At 39.8% G+C, this 18,266-nt stretch overlaps 1 long non-coding RNA gene across 1 annotated transcript; it reads left to right on the top strand.

Moving 5' to 3' along the window:
• Nucleotides 1-3,182: 3,182 nt before the first annotated feature.
• On the top strand, nucleotides 3,183-16,918 carry LOC310842867. Its single transcript, XR_014563361.1, has 4 exons — nucleotides 3,183-3,326; nucleotides 4,964-5,247; nucleotides 12,897-13,028; nucleotides 15,864-16,918. It is a non-coding gene; the product is annotated as an uncharacterized lncRNA (long non-coding RNA).
• The last annotated feature ends 1,348 nt before the right edge of the window (nucleotides 16,919-18,266 follow it).

Genomic DNA, 18,266 nt, shown 5'->3' with positions numbered 1-18,266 from the left:
AGTCACCCTCAGTTCTTATTTGCCATACTGCAGGATTTCACAGTAAAAAGCTTGGGAGCTGTTATTCAGTGATTAAAAACAAAACAAAACAATTAGTTCAGAGCTAAGGCCATCCCATCTCACGGTGGCTCAAGCTCCACAAAGACAGGAAAGCTATGACTAGTGCCTTAACGTACATGTTACATGATCCATGACTGTGTTGTGCAATGTCAAAAAATGTTTTTTGGGTGGCGCTGTGGGTTAAACCACAGAGCCTAGCAGTTGCCAATCAGAAGGTCGGTGGTTCGAATCCCCGCAATGGGGTGAGCTCCCATTGCTCGGTCCCTGCTCCTGCCAACCTAGTAGTTTGAAAGCACGCCAAAGTGCAAGTAGATAAATAGATTCTGCCCTGGCAGGAAGGTAAACGGCGTTTCTGTGCACTGCTCTGGTTTGCCAGAAGCGGCTTAGTCATGCTGGCCACATGACCTGGAAGCTGTACACCGGCTCCCTCGGCCAATAAAGCGAGATGAGCGCCACAACCCCAGAGTCGGCCTGTAGCCTTATTGGAATTCACCAATTGAATTCCCCCCCATACACATACAAACCCCATTCACCTCCCCAATCCCCTTTACCCATAAACTTCCCAACGCCAGTGGCACTTATACTGCTCTTCTACCGGCAAACCAGTGGCACACTACTGCTCTCTACTGGTTTAACCCAGCGGCACCCTACTGCTCCTACTGGGCGGGGCTGATCAGGCCCCTGACTCCCACAAAACAAGCTGTGGAGCCTACCTTTCCCTTCCCTTGGGCACCCTTTTCCCGTGCAGCTGCTGTTTTTCTTCCGTCTCTGCTGTGTCTCCACTCAGGTATGGGGTGGGGGGCTCCCCCTAGAAATGGTAGGGTGCACGCTTGGAGCCACTGACGCTGACCGAGCTGTTCGCTAAGCAGTGATGCCTCGGTCCTTCGTCCTTGTCCTTGGAGAACGCGGAATTCCGGACGAGCCCCCAAGAAATGTAGCCTTATTGGAATTCACCGATTGGGTCAGCGTTGCTCCGGGACAGGAGGAAGGAAGTCGAACAACACCTGAGGTTGATTCAAAGAAAGAGTTTATTCTGCTCTCCAGATAGCAGAAGGCACTTGCGTGATCAAGTCCACAGCAAGTCCAAAGAAATGACAAGTTTCATGCAGGATATATATCCTCCAGGCACCCTCTCCCTCCTTCCAACCACGTCAGCTTGTATACGTAGGTTGACATCACATATGTTCCTGCTCCAGCACTCTTAACCATAAAAGGGATTTCCTTCCTGCACTCCTGACCATAAAAGGATATTCCTGTTCCTACTCCTATCTTGGAGCAAGAGGTCACTACTTTCCAGAACATGCTCTGGCGTTAGTCCCAGACTTGGGTCTCTGCGTCATTTGTGGTCAGGACATAAGATATGTCTGTGTCTGTTCTACTGGTAAAGTCAAGGCCAGTCTTGCCGTGAAACTGATAAGGGAGAGAGCTGTGTTCTTGTTTTGCATTTGCCCAACGGCTAAAGTTTATGCATTTTAGCTAAGGAGAAATGGGGATTTTGGTGCAGTTTAAAAACTGCCAGTTTTGGAAACCCATTCCTTCAGGCCAGGACTGGACCTAATGGTCAGGGGTCCCTTTACCTTTACCTTACACTTTTCCTTGGTCTTTCAGGTCAAAATTCAGGTGGGTGGTATAGAGTGCCTGGGACCAGCAAAGATGTCTTGTATTGTCTTAGTCCTGTATTGGAACCAATTCTCAGCATTTTTAAACTTGTATCTGTTGCAATTTTTATTGGATTGGCTTGAAATTTGGCAGATTTGTAAACCCCATCAGGTAGATTATGTCTGCAGGTTCCATTTTTGCTGAACTGGCAAAATGTCAGGAAATACCCGGATGTATGGCAACGTGATAGAAAAAGCAACAGAAACAGCTCAAAAAGCTTAAAATCACTATTTTTGGGTTAGGTTCCCATCAAAAAAGCTTAATTTTGGTGGCTTTCTAAACAAAACAAAAAATCAATTACAGTGGTACCTCAGGTTAAGTACTTAATTCGTTCCGGAGGTCTGTACTTAACCTGAAACTGTTCTTAACCTGAAGCAACACTTTAGCTAATGGGGCCTTCTGCTGCTGCCACGCTGCCGGAGCCTGATTTCTGTTCTCATCCTGAAGCAAAGTTCTTAACCTGAAGCACTATTTCTGGGTTAGTGGAGTCTGTAACCTGAAGCGTATGTAACATGAAGCGTATGTAACCTGAGGTACCACTGTAAAGAGGCACAGGAGTGCTCCTTTGCTTTTTTTTTCCCTAACCACTTTTGAATTATATTCAGAGCATCGTATGTATTTTGCCAACTTTTATGTAGGTGCAGAAGATTTGTTATGGCAAGAGCAGGACCTCACAACTTCAGGGTCTGAAGTATTTAATCTTGTCTAAATGGTCCTCAACAAAAAGTCGCTGATAAATGCAGCACTGGCAAAAGTGATGTTGAACTTATTCCAAGTGGTCAAAGGTGAATCAGTCTAGAATATTTCCATGTACCATGGGATATGCCACATTTCCTCTCTTAATTCTGATAGGATATGAGAATGACATGCTTTTTTTTTTTAAAAAAAAAGGGAAAACAAACATCTCAAACTTTTCTTTAGTTTCAAGAATAATAATTGGGTGAAATTTGCAAGCAAAGCTGTCCCCATTTGGCATTTTACATCCACATCAGAAATGCCATGAGATGATGCTCTTTGTGTTCCCTGATCCACCCTATCATGCCCCACGGGAGCTTGGCTTCCTCCTCTTGAGGTGCACATCTGCTGCAGACCATGCTCACTTCTGTTTCTGATTAGGGGTTTTTGCAGAGCAGACATACACCCCTAGCATATACAAAGATCTTCAAATGATTAAATACCACAAAATAAAGTAAAGAAGAAAGTTTTCTGGTGAAATGCAAAAACGTAATTGTTATGCCAGACACAGGATTTCTATCAGGAAGCAACTATTTGTTTCACTTATTTCCATGAAGAGGGATTCAATTCACCATGAATACAACCAACTTATGTCACAATCTATCCACCTCAGTGATTATCAGAAGCAACAGACCTTTGACCAGGAAATGCTTGAAGGATGTAAGTTACACTCAGACAAGTGTTCGCACAGCTACAAAGCTACCTAAGTGCTTTGTCAGTCGAGAGACAGAAGTTGATGTAAACACAGTACAAGATCTTTCATGTGTCAGGTTCAGATGACCCCAGGCCCTCCTGAATAAAGCTGTCTAGAGCTGATGGAGAATACAGCAGACAACTGTCAGCTGTCATCCTTCAAGTTGATGCCCTTCAAGGTATAGTGCCGTTCCACTTTACTTTGAAATAACATCAGTTAAATATAACACTGTAATCAATATATGAGTGTTTAGGACACAATTGCATAAACTTAATAGACATTGGCCTAGGGAAACTGAAAAGAAAGAACTTTAGAAATTTCCCAATTGGAAAAAAAAATCAATCCAAAAATCATTTATTTATTTTTTGAGTTGTGTTAAAAGCTAGAACATTGTGCTATTTTGAAATAGACTGATATAAAAAACAAAGGAAATTGCTTTTTTAAAAATAAAAAAATCCAGCATCTTCTATGAGCTTTGTATTCATCGAAGCTGAACACATTACTCTAAATTCTGAAAATCTAAACAATTATACAAATGCTGTTCTTTTTCTTCTTCCTTGCAAAAATGAATATTCTGGAGTTTCAATATATAAACCATGAATGATCCAAGTGCTAATTTTAGAATCTGCATTCTGAGTAGGATGGGGTATCTGCATACATCCAGATCATTGAAACATTTCTACTTTATTCCAGGGCTGAGACCTTTTTTCAGCTGGCGGGGCATTTTGACAGGTGGGTGAGACTGCCCATCTGTGAACCAGTAGGTGTTACAATGGCATCAGGTTACCCAAAGTATTCCCCCACCCCTTGCAGACTCAAACTACAAAGAAAGATATTTTGTGGCGTCGGCTTACTGGAAGTCCCATTTCAGGCAGTGGTACAAGATATATTGGATGCACAGTTAAGGTATGTGAACAAAATATAACTGAAAGGGGGAGGTCAAATAGAGGGCGAAAATACCCCTCTGTATAGTTACACACAACATGGGTGATAGTGTACTTCAGTGTATATTTGGTCTATCTGAATTAAACTTCCCAGGACATTTCTCAGGAGAGAAGCAAACAAACAGACCAAGTGCATCATGAGCCTCGATTGTGTCTGCCAGTCATCTGGTTTCAAACTGTCAAGTCATGTCTACAGCATTCTCTTTATTGGTGACCTTTGCAGCTAGTGACTTTGACAAAAGTCTTCTGCACTGAGGGAAGTGTATTTTTTTTTACATAGGTTTCAATTTATGATATTAGTTTATGATAGTTTATGATATTGTTTAGTGCAGAATGGACAAGAGAATTTGTCTTATTATTTAGGAAAGAAGAACCATTGGAACTGGACCAAACAAGCCCATATGGGAAATTTGCACTTATTTGCTTATTGAAAAGTTTAATAATAATTATTATACATGCATTTTTATATATCTCCTAGTGTTAAACATAAAATACCCAATCTCCCAAACACATAATAATTATTATAAGAGGTAATCCCATTTTGAAAAGCATTCAATTTGTATAATGTGCCCATTTCTTCAGTAGACCATATATGTTGATTCGGCCATACTTGCAATTTCCAGTATTGTTAGCCGCGCTGCTCTGATAGTCCAAATTATTGAGGTTACCCAATACCGGGCAAGGTATTTTCTAAAATGGATGCCTCACCCTTCTCTGCAAGTTGACATTTTCAGGCCAGCTTAGAAATAAAAGAATTAAAAATACAACATACATATTGGTAGATCTCTGACAGGTTTGCGGCCAATCCTCAAGAATTCTGACTCCCAATTATTTAACAATAGCCACAATAAAAAGGTGTTCTCTTTATTAGACAGCTGTGATTAAGAAACTGGAGGTTTGGAACATCAAGAAAGGATTTCCGTAGTAGGACTATGAGTTCGGTTCTAGAATTACAGGAAGAATCCTAGCTGAAAGTTTGTGCAGAGACAGCCAGTTCTTTAATTTTAAGAGGACGTTGCTGCTGCAATCTTCCAGAGCAGATTTTGAAAGGGAACAGAGGGCAGCAGGGTTAAGAGAAGTAGATCACTTTGTATGAGTGCAGTGCTAATGCTCTGCAAACCTACAGTATTGGTTGCAACCCTACATCAAGAAGAGGTATGCCACTTCTATCCCCCCCCCCAAATACCAACTTCCTCACTATGCTACACTGCAAGCTATTTTTAAACTATTGTTATTCAGAAAAGAATGGGAGAAAGTCAACAACCATCAAACAGCAGGGACAATAACAACACAAATAATGCTAACACTAACTACCGTACTAATAATATATAATGTTATTTTGACTAGGCTTGAATAAACGTGTGTTGCTGAAGTGACATAATAGAAAACGAGGCAGAAAAGCAGTTTGTGAAACTGGAGCATATGTTTAATTCACCTTGGGAGTTCTCACTGGCCTTCACATCTGAGCCCTCTGGAGTTTTTCCAGTGCATTCCAGAGCATATCTATTCAGAAGTAAGTCCCACTGAGTTCATTAGGGATCCCTCCTAGGGTGCTGGATTGCAGCATCTATGTGACTTGTGACCTTCCTAAAAAACTCAAGACTCCCTCTAAGTTTCAGCTAGATCAGCTTGATCTATTTCAAGGTGGTGGTTTCAGGGAGTTCCTCCACATCCACCCTATTCCATTTGTTACCTGAGCTTTTTTATTGATCGTTCCCCCTACCACATAGACAATAAGTCTACAGTTTGGTTCATACATAGCTTTATTTAGGCAACAGCTTATTTAAATCTTCTGTGCTCAGAAATTGCTTTGACAGTGATATTATTACATTGGCAACACTACTGCATTAGTTGACAACATAATTGTTAAGCTGTCTTCACCAGCATTTTCAATTTCAATCAGCAAATATGCACAGTTCAGGTAGATATGTGCCTCTCTTTAGGAAGTGATTCCATTTATCTCACACTATATTAGCAGCACCCTGTACAATGCTAGAATTCATCCCCCCTGCCTCCTACACCCTCCTCTACAGCTTTGTATGGTGCCCCTGCAGCACATCACCCAATGGGAGCACACTGGTCATGCCACCCTAAAACTGCCTCTGTTGTGAGGATGCTTATAACCTATCATCAGTTCTCTTCCACCTGACAGTTCCTAACCAGATGGGTAGGGAATTAATAATAATAATAATAATAATAATAATAATAATAATAATAATAATAAATAATAATAATAATAATTTGAAACTCTTTTGCATTTATTATACATTTGTTTCTTCTGCAATCTACATTTTTTTGATACACTGCATATAAAAATTGTATGTAGCATCATAGCAACTAAGGAAGCTGTCATATACCAAGTATTGGTCCATATTGTCCACACTGACTGTCCATGGTTCTCCATGGTTTCAGATAGCTCTGTCTGGAGATGCCAATAATGAACCTTCTCCGTGCAAAGAAAATGCTCTAATGATGAGCTATGGCCCTGTGGTGATCCCAATTCTGCCAAGAGACAAAATGCCTTACCTGCTTACTTTTGTTTCTTCTTGACTTCAGTGGCAGAAGTTTGTCCTGGTGTGGAGGAGAAAGTTTATTTATGTTGCTAAAAAAAGAGAGAAAAAAGGATAGCATCTTGGATTAAGGTGCACTCATGGCATCCACATTCTTCCTGTGATGAGAAAGGTGGAAGAAAATGTATTTCTTGGACCACTTGGCATACTCCAAGTGGACACAATATTGTAATGCAGCTGGATATATGCTTCAGATGCCTGCAGCCTATTGCATGTGAATTGTTACTTTAGCCCAGCAGGATCAGGTGACCTGGAACAATAGCACCTATTTTGGATCTGGCCCTTATGTAATTGCAGACTGGTTTAGAATCTTGATCTGAGCTGCTGGCAGACACCCTGAAACCTCACTGAGCCAATGGCTTGCTTCCTGCATGCTTTTAGTCATCACACTGTTGTCATTGCATACATTTTGCCTTATCCAACATGGTAATGATTTGAGTTAGACTTCCCATCTCTGATTTAGATTTTGACCTCCTGAGCATGGATTTTCTTTAAGTCACATACTCATAGCTGTCAACTTACAGATTTGAAAATAAGGGACCAGCAGCCTCGAAAATAAGGGATCAGCAGCCAAAATAAGGGATCAACAATTACTTTGATAAAATACATATTTTGTTGCATGCAAATGGCTTTAGATACCTATTAGGTCCATAAATTACCATATAGCATATATTCAACACAAAAAAACAGCAACAATTTGTTGTTGACAAAGGACAGCTGGACATAGAAAGGGCCCCATTACCTTCAGTAGCTTATTTAAGGGACATCATCAATAAGGGACAACAGCGGGACATGGCGCTGGGATAAGGGACTATCCCGCCAAATAAGGGACGCTTGACAGCTATGCATACTTGCTTATACAGAGAACTGATGAGCCAGATCTTTTAGATGTTAAGAGGGTGCAACTTTTAAATAATAGTTCCACTTCACAGAAACCTGTGTGAAGATTGAAATAATCTAACTGCCTGATTCTGTTACCTTTTACAAAGTAGCACTCAAGGTGCTTTATTGGCACAATACTTACTACACACCCCCACCCAGCCACACCAACCATTAACAATACCGCCTTCAGCATTGTAAAGATGTTTTTACTACTGCCAACCACAATGTGGCTGTTCTTCATTATGAAACTATATCAATAAATGAGCATATAAGACACCTCCTCAAATGTTTTAATGGAATTATAAAGAGATGGTTTGTTGCAATACGATCTGCATGAATATTTTCATTTACAGAGCCACCATTTTCATTCCTTAGGTGGACCTCTCAATTTCAGTTTCTCTCAATTTCTCATTTTTCCTGGCTTAAATTTATGGATCCACATTTCCACATTGGTTTGCAATTTTAAAAGGGGGGGGGGGGGACCATAAACATTTTTTGTGTGAATTTCTTCTAATAAGCACATTTCTCTATGAAATTTTGTTTAATATAGCAACTTTTGCAAAGTGATTTTCATGAATATATGTATGTTTGTGCACAGTTTTCTAAAGCAAATGCTTTCCTCCCTACACTTTGCCTGGCTGTACATCTGCATTGAAGAATTCAGAGAAGTGTGAAGTTGTATCTGTGGGGTACAAGTGTATAGCCACTTCACCTTTGGAAGGAAGGTCAGAGTAGAAAACAGGATCTTATTATCCTTGAAAGAAAAGATGCCTATCACTTGTGGGGGGCACCCCTGCAAAAAACAACAACAACCCAGACATGCCTCCTTCTAGCAATGGTGATTTCTGCCTATTGGGAGGAGAGTGAAGACTGGAAAGGCAAAGCCCTGACACACCAACTCAAGATCTCCTCCACAGCCAGAGCATCAACCTAAGTAGGAAGTCCATGAGTACCCCTCCCACCCTGTCATGTCCTTGCTGTGGAGCAGATAGTGGATCGATGTCCCAGTGTTTTCTTATTCCCCAATTAGCTTAATATCCTGGAGTTTGGTAAGAAGTGAAGGCACCCATGAGAGAGGATGTGGACTGTGAAATGATGTTACAGTCACATGGTGCGGGCAAGCAACATGCTGTAGACAATGATGATGTCACTCCTGATGAACATTTGCAGAAGCTTTTAGGCAGCCTAACCCAGGCATTTGTGAATGATGTGCAAATTTCAGAACAGATACACACCACTCTAAAACTTGATGATAAATTGATTTGGATATGATATCCTTATTACCAGAATATACTTGGGGTTTTAAGCTGCTTTTTAAAAAGACAATGGCATTCCTTGAGTGGCTTATACATAAGTGAAAGAGGCAGTTTGAAGCAGGAAAATCTTGATCTGGTCAGAAGCACCAAACTCCATGAATAAATCCTTTTGAAATTAATTCTTCCTCTTTCTCTAATGAACATATCCTATGCAACTACTAACCTAGTTGTGATTCATCTGATTAGAATCCACCCCAACATAATTCTTTATGTTGAATTTTTGTCTATGGTTAATCCTGTTTTTGACATAGCATATTAATTTTAACTTTTTTAGGGGGCAGTGGAAAGATATATTTGTGGCATCTTTTTAATGCTTCCACCTCATTTCATTTCTGTGCATCACTGATTTGCGGTAGAGTCTAATAGTTTACTTACTTGGTTTTGGTCCCCTTTCCAATCATTCCCTTGTATTCAAAACAATTACCAGAGAACACACATTAATATAAAGCCTTGTTGCTTGACTAAAAGAATTGACTGAACAAACAGTATTAATTTTAACTCTCTTTAATACATTTCTCTGGCAGTCTTTCAAACTTTCCCACTACTTTCTAGCCTAAGCTTACCATGCCTCAGCTAATTCCTAGTTAGGTAGCCTACCTATATATCTCAAATAGGATGTTTTATTTTATTACCTGCAATGTGGATTCCTTTTTTTTCTTGAATGTCCAGCCACATCACTGCTACAGGCATGGCTGGGGTAGCATCTGAAGATGATGGACTGATAGAGGTATGAGGAGGTGCCATTAAAGACTGTGACCAGAACCACACTTAGGTAGCCTGAAATCTTGGCAGTGATATGCCCTTGGATAGGTTAAGCCCTGACCGCATGGTGTGGATGGTTGAACATGTTTAGTTGTGGGCAATGGATGAAAGGAATCCACTTAATATTTATAATCCTAATGTGGAATGGGAAGGTAATAGTTGCACCAGAGGCAGATTTAGGCAAACATGACCAGTTCAGTTGCACTAGGTGCAGAGCCTTGAGGATACCAAAAATCTAATAATAATAATAATAATAATAATAATAATAATAATAATAATAATTTATTATTTATACCCCGCCCATCTGGCTGAGTTCCCCCAGCCACTCTGGGTAGCTCCCAATCGAGTGTTAAAAACAATACAGCATTAAATATTAAAAACTTCCTTAAACCAGCGCTGCCTTCAGATGTCTTTTAAAGATAAGATAGCTGCTTATTTCCTTCACATCTGAAGGGAGGGCGTTTCACAGGGCAGGCGCCATTATCAAGAAGGCCCTCTGTCTGTTTCCCTGTAACCTCACTTCTCGCAATGAGGGAACTGCCAGAAGGCCCTTGGCATTGGATCTCAGTGTCTAGGCTGAACGATGGGGGTGGAGACGCTCCTTCAGGTATACAGGACCGAGGCCATTTAGGGCTTTAAAGGTCAGCACCAACACTTTGAATTGTGCTTGGAAACGTACTGGGAGCCAATGTAGGTCTTTCAAGACCGGTGTTATATGGTCTCGGCAGCTGCTCCCAGTCACCAGTCTAGCTGCCTCATTCTGTAGTTTCCGGGTCACCTTCAAAGGTAGCCCCACGTAGAGCGCATTGCTGTAGTCCAAGCGGGAGCATGCACCACTCTGGCAAGACAGTCTGTGGGCAGATGGAATGGAAGGCAAGAAGGGTGGGTATGTTGAATTTTAGTGTCACACAGGTTGCCAAAAAAAATTGAGGTCCCAAGATCTGTCATTGGTTCCACTCTTTTCTGCCTTCACCAGACCCCACTTGGAATATTGTGTTCATTTTTGTGCACCACAGTTCAAGAAGACAAACTAGAACATGCACAGAGGAGGACAGCTAAGTTCACAAAGGGTCTGGAAACCAAGCCTTATGAGGAACGTTTGAGGGAACTGGGTGTGTTTAGCTTGGAGAAGAAGTGACTAAGAAAAGATATATTTTTGAATATGTAAAGGGCTGCCACATGGAAGATGGCGCAAGCATCATGAATAACTAAACATTATGAATAACTTTCTGATTATAAGAGCTGTTCAACAGTGGAATGGACTACGTTGAAATGATTATTGAGCTGCGATTTCTGCACTGTAGGGAGTTGAAGCAGATGACTTATTGAGTCCCTTTCAAATCTGCAATTCTATCATTCTATGAGGCCAGTGAGTTTGCCTCTGCAGTTGCTATGCCACTGCCAAGCTGCTGCCACTGACAAAGTTTTTTTTCTGTCCAAAAGAACCTCCAAACTAGGCCACTCCCAATTCCGGCTGTCTCTCATTGATCTATCTCTTGCCTTGCTTGAGAATAAAGGGGTGGGGAGGTATGGGACAGCACCTAAGTAACGTCTTCTCACTCCTCCCAACCTCTGGCAATTACACCAGACTTTTAGCTGGAAGTGGCTTCATGCTACATTTCCAGTCTGTCTCACAAATGCGTTCCCCCCCCCCCGACCTGTTTGTTTCTGCGCCAGGAAGCAGTATTGTTCTTGTATCTTTATGTTCAGAAGATTGAGCTGTTCTTATTTTAGAAAATCCAGACCAATTTATTAGGGATTTATCATGTGATGCTCTGCAACAGCCTGGCACTATGGAGTTCTATTATGGTGATTTATGAAGGCAATGATAATGACACCTACAGTAAAACGTGCCCATGGGATACCTTGTCACAAACTGACTGATTAAATTTGATGGACAATTTAATTTAGTTACTAAGGAAAACTAAACAACACCCCACCTAAAAAAAAATCCCCAACCTTCAAATTAAAAGTTCACCATTATATTTATATATAAATCAAGCAATTCAAGACAGATTCTTACAAGAGTGATTAAAGAGATAGGTTGTTGCAATCATCATCTGTGCACAAATTTCTTTTACCTTTCTGAGTGAACTTAATTGAACTCCATGGGTCCATAACATAGGACCATAAACCTGTGTTGGGATTATGTGTAATCTTTTGATAACGGTGCTACATCACTGGGAAATGGTGCAAACCACAGTTTGCCAATTTGTTGCTTATTCTTAAACACAGCCTTTCTCAACCTTTGTTTCCCAGATGTTGTTGGAGTATAACTCTCATCACTCCGAGCCAGCATGGCCAGTAGTCAGGGATGATGGGAACTGTAGTTCACCTGGGAACTCAAAGTTGAGAAAGACTGCATTAACGTATAAACTGATGTTGACACTATGGAGCTATTGGGAGGCATCACAGCGCAAGGAGTTCCATATTTGTGTTTCTCGCATGCTTATTACCTGAGTTGTTGTTTTCATAATGCAAATCAAGATCTATTAATATGAATCAGTCTTTTAGATACATCTAATTTAGGAATGATACCACATTAGACTTAACAACAGGATGAATTTTGTAATAGTTGAGTTTTGGAAATTGGGGTTTTATTACATTCGCTGATCAATACCACCCCTGTGTGTCAGAACTCTCATTTTTAGCCCCTTTCCCACATGCCAGGGAGAAAGAAAGGATAATGTTTTAGTGCTGTAGCCCTAGACCTTGCAGATTTCACCTACCATATGCATTTAGCAGCTGCTTTCAGGATCCAAGCTACCAACCAATGTACTTTATCATTAGGCAAGGTCCAGTTATAATTATTTAAATATTTATAAAATAATTATTGAAATAAGACTACTTACTGCCAGATCATCTCCTCCTTGATCATCTCCAGTGTAAAAAAGCAATACATTGAAGCACAGCCCTTTTAAAGTGTTTGCGCTCTCATACCAGCATTACGCAATCATTATGTAAGTTTTTCCTATTATGCATGTATGATTGAGAATAAATATTTTAAATATTATCAAAGTTCACTTGTAAGACAGACACTTTCTTATTTTTGAACAGTCCCTGATTTGCTAATCTAATTTTTGCTGTTGATTTCCTTTTCTCCATACAATAACTGGGTTCTTGTTATTATTATTTGAATGGGGGAGTCAATTTATTTCACATATACTTTCAGCCATTGTGCCCCATTTTAGAGTGATGTGGATCTGACTGCCAATGATGCTAAGATTTCAGAAAATAATGCAGAGTTCAGAAAATATTGTTGTATTTTTTACAGGTTTATGCGAGGCAGCGATCAAATTGTATTTGTTCTCATCAGTATCACTAGGTGTTCAATGAAATGTGAAAATATATTCATGAAAAATTACTTTTTAACACATTTGGGTTGCTGAAGAAAACACACAATCAGGTAATGTCCCTATTCTTATTAATTTTATTGTTGATTTGTGGAGGGGAAGAGAGAAAAAGAAATGTGCTAAAAGGGTGCCAGTACTTTTATTATTTGTGTGATGCCTGACAAACAGTGTTACTCAGCAGATTTTTATTCAGAGAAAATTGAAACACGTATTTATGAATTTAGAGGAGACATTTAAGGTCATTTTTTTTTTGACAGAATAGCTTTAATGTATTATGTGAAATGCAGAGGTTTGAACATGTGTTTTTTCTCATACACATTCATTAACTGCAGTGTAGGAAAAAAAATGTCCTGTGATTGTCACATAACTCTTTAAGGCTGCACATAATTAGGTGTGATCCATTGTCTAGAAGAAGTTGGGATTAATGAATTCTGCATTTTCCTAATTTACATGCTGACTCTGGTGCATTGAATGTCATGAGTTGAAATCAGTGGAAGAAATAATGTTTGTTTCAAACTGGACCTAGCCAAATGGTTTTCAAGCTATTCAGCCTTATCACTTAGCTCAGAGTTGCAAAAAAAAAAAAAAAAAAAAAAAAAAAACTGGAAAGAAACAAATCAACTGTGAGCTCATCTGTGAAAGTCCACACATTTGGCTCAGTGTGTCATGTGAACCAGGCCACTGTGCTGAAAATCGCAGTCTTATTACAGATCAAGTCACTATTTTAGTGTTACCTAATCTAAGGATATCTGGGATTTCTGGAAAGCATCTTTAACATTGAAAGCTACTAATATAATAAACTAGTAGATGATGATGATGATGATGATAATACAATTTTATTTATATCCCACCCTCCCCAGCTGAAGCTGAAGCCGGGCTCAGAGCAGCTAACAACAATAAAAGTAACACAGCTTGATGCTGTGTTTATGTTAGTCTTTGTTAGTAGAGAAATCTGAAAGGGAAATGAGTAACACATTCTGTGAATCAGCTTCCAACAAGGCCCTCCTGGTTTCTAAGATGCTATTGCTTCATCCTTCATTTTAGCAGATCCAGCAGTCCTTCAAGTGTTCATAGCAGAGTTGGTATAGTCATCATAAGTGGCAGTGACAGAATATTTTTATGTAGATGTGTAGGAGCCAACTCCTAGGGGCTAAAAGGTCTTCATCCCCTCCAATAAAATATTTGAGGTTGGGCCCCCCTAAAGTTGATGGGCATTGCCATTCAAATGGGGTATGTGTGTGTGTGTGTGTACCGTGTCATGTGATTTATTATGTGGGGGGGCTTACCTGCCCACCCTATTTTATTCAGGTTTGCACGCCTGTGCAGATGTAATCGTAGAGCATTACAGCAGCCAAATTGTTATAGCAAACTTAACTAAAGATGCCAGACAACATTTCAATTTAGCAACTATGAAGAAATGCTTCAACTTTAATATAGAACTCTCATAAATTTGTACCTGAAAGTGAGATAAGTAAGAAATCATATAAAATCCTAATCCCATTCAGTCTTGCTGGTCTATAAAATATTCCTGTTTCTTCCTTAAACATATTGCATTATTGTATCAGAAGGTCTTGTAGGGGAAAGTGGGATGCAGAATTTGCCTTCTTCACTGAGTTCCTGCACATGTAATATAATTTGAAATAACCCCGTAGAATTGCTTAGCTTTCCAATAGAGAACTTTTAGGCTCCAGTTAGTAATTTGGTGATGCTGCTGTTTTTGAAAAGGGATTTAAATGAGCTGTGTAACTGGAGCTTTCAGGGATGCTTTTATCAGATGTATTAAGTTTCTTGAATCATTTTCTTTTTCTTATTTACTTAGCAATCTGTCTTGCACCGACAGATTAATTCTTGCCATAGTTCAACGTAATTGCCTGTTAATCTTCTTTGGGTTTATGCCAAACTATGCATCCATCCATCCATCCATCCATCCATCCATCCATCCATCCATCTAGCTAACCTACCTAATGGTGAACATTCACTGAATAATAGTTCCCTGAATAATACTGGCTGCTTGGATGTTGCTCTTTGCTTTTTGATCCAAAACTGGGATAAAGCCACACTAGCCTGGAGCCAATGTCTTATTGAGAAGGCCAAGCAATCAAAAGGAGGCATCCTTAATGTGTCACCACCACCTTCTCAACTGTGTCTCTGGATTCAACATGGTGACCCACCCATCCTAATATATATCCATGGTGAACTAGATAGTTTCCTGCTTGAGGACTGAGCAGGATATTTGGGGATGAGGTTAACAACTGGCCTAAGAGGACACCTTTCCCACCAACCTCTCAGTGTTAAAGCAAGCAGGGATGTGGTGCTGGTTGATTTAGCTAACTGGATGCATGCATGCGCATGGTTACCTTGCTCATAACTGGTAGGTGGTACAAGAAGTCAGGGATGTTAATATTTGCTTCCCAGTGAACACCCTAAGGCAGCTTGAGGAAGAAGGGTCACCTACCCAACCTTCTTCTCTTTGCTGACTGCAACAGAAAGGATTATGTGGCATGAGTCTTTGCATGAGTACATGGTTCCTTTCCCTGCAACAGTGATGAGGACCGGAAGGGGAGCCATATAGGAGCACTGTATCACATGCCACTTGTGCCTGTGCTTTCAGATGATGATAGAAATCCTTCACAACCTGGTAATCTGTGTATGAAGTACTATTGCTAAGAACAGGTTTACAGCATAAAATATTAACTGTAGGCAAGAACTAAGTTAGGAATAGCGAACATAGACTATTTAAATCAATTTTGCCATTTATTTTGATTCATATCCTAACATTTAATTGATGCTCCTAAGCTTGACAGAAATTTAATCGCAGTGTCACTAATGAAATGTTGACATTATCAGCAGCTCTCCCTGTAACGTATCTTTTATTACTGTGTTAATAGAGTGTACGCCATTCAAATTATAGAGATGGAAGAGAACCAAGGGTCATTTAGCTCACACTTCTAAACTGGCAAGATATCCTATGCACAAACCTTTCCTGATAGATTCTCCATCCAAATCTGTTCAAAAGGTAATTATATAACTTCACTGGGAGACCTGTTTCGTTGCTCAGCCATTCATACAATTAGGAAGTCATCATTCCCCCCGCCCCGATAGCCAGTCTACATCTGCTGTACTTCAGTTTGAATCTATTGATTGTGGGCACCAGTGCCTTGGAAGATAATCAGTCATTCTTCTCATTTTTCCACCGCAACAGTTTTGTTGTCAAATTTCCCTTAAGCCTTTTCTCCATGCAGAGAAAGCCTCATTGTTTAATTAGCTATGATTCATGTAAACTTTTATTTAGGGACAAGGGGATTTCTCCCATTTCATTTCTTTACTGCTCATCTGGTTTGCTCTGGGGTTTCTCTGTGATTGCAATGTTTCCAAACTGAGCAAATGAACAGTAAAATGGCAAATGAATGCAATGTATGCAAGTGTAAAGTAATGCATTTCCCGGCAAAAACCCCCTCTAAATTCATATATACGCCTATGGGATCTGAACTGGTGGTGATTGACCAGAAACAATACTTTAGGTTTAATGAAGATGTTCAACCAGTTTGCAACAGCTATGAAAAAGGTGGATTCCACATTATGGATCATTAAGAAAGAGATCAAAAATAAAACTGTCAATATCATAATGGATACAGATATATGGTGTGACCACACTAGGAATAGCGTGTATAGTTCTGGTTGCCTCACCTCAAAAAGGATGTCATATAGCTTGGAAAGTTCAGAGAAAAGGCAACCAAAATGATCAAGGAAATTGAACAACTATCCTATGTAGACAGGTTATACTATTTGACGCTTTTTTATTTTGAAGGGGGAAGATGAGTAAGGGGTGTTACATGTTAGAGATTTATAAAATTATGCAGGGCGAGGAGAAAGTAGATGTTAAGTCTCCCTTCCAGTTCTAGAACCCAGGACCATCCAATGAAGCTAAATGTTGGAATATTCAGGACTGTAGGAGCCAACTCCTAGGGGCTGAGGTCTCATTGCCCTCCACAAAGCTGATGGCTATTGCCATTTAAATAGTGTGTGTGTGTGTGTGTGTGTGTGTGTGTGTGTGTACACCAAGTTTTGTGATTGATTATGCAGGGCAGGGCTTACCTGCTCCCCAATATTTTATTCAAGATGACACCCCTGTTAATAACAAAGAAAATACATCTTCACACAGCACCTAGTTAAAATATGGAATCTGCTCCCACAAGAGGTAGAGATGGTCTCCACTGTCAGAGGCAATATGCATCTGAATATCAGTTGATGGGGATCATGTGTAGGGAGAGGGCAGTTGTGGGCTCAGCACCAGCCTGTTCTAATTATGGGCTTCCCATAGTATGGATGGCCACTGTGAGAACAGGATGTGAGAGAGAGCGCTTTTAAAAACAAGGAGACCAAATATCTGTGTGCACAAAAATGGTAAGCCCACCCCCTCCAAATTTATTCTGTGCAGTGCAGATTTCAACAATATTCCTCATCTCATTTATATCCATAATTCACACCACATGTGAATGGGGTAGCAAACTGAGAGCCAACATTTTGTCCCACCTTGGTTCATAAAAGGAAGTAACCTGTGACAAAAATTCCTCTCATGCACAACACAATCCTTCCCTTTTATTTAGTCAATGTCAGGACAATGAATTGTGACAGTGACTTTCAGATATGATGGGTCAGTACAGATTTATGGTGTCAATGTTTGTTTTCTTCCTTCCAAATTAGGAAGGAACAGTGAATTTTATCACCACCCTGCCACAATGTATAGATTTTAAGCACTGATATTGTTATGAATAGTCACAGTAATATATACAAAACCAGAAGAAGCAAATAAGCTGACGTTTGTAATAAAAACCTAAGGCAGAATAGCTTTAAATGTAAAATGTAAAAATAGAACATATTTTGTTTTAAATGAAATTGACTGTGACAAACCCAAAGTGTGCTGTTTTCAAGCACTTTGTTCACATGCCATTAAGTCCATTAAGTCGCTATTATCTCGATTTGGTATTGTGAATGGCTTCTCAAATCCTTGCTGAATCCCCTTTGAAATCATTAATCCAAACATTGCTTTTATGCTTCCTTTGCCAGTTAGGTGCACTTTGTAGCTGTCTTTAAAATGTGTAAAAGTAACTATAATTAATGAAATAACAAATTAAAAACAGACACTCCCCCATCAAAAAAAGGAGGAACCAGAAAAAATGAACTTGACAATTACAGAAGTATATGCGCATTTAAAGTGATGCGTTTCCTGGGAAATCATTTATAATGTGCAGTTCACAAAGTCATAGTTTCACAATTGTAAAGGACTCAGA

The sequence above is a fragment of the Podarcis gaigeae genome (genome assembly GCF_964106915.1).
Source record: "Podarcis gaigeae genome assembly, chromosome: 4".
Lineage (NCBI taxonomy): Eukaryota > Metazoa > Chordata > Lepidosauria > Squamata > Lacertidae > Podarcis > Podarcis gaigeae.
The sequence above is the reverse complement of the archived record's forward strand: the minus strand, read 5'-3'. Positions and strand labels throughout refer to the sequence as shown.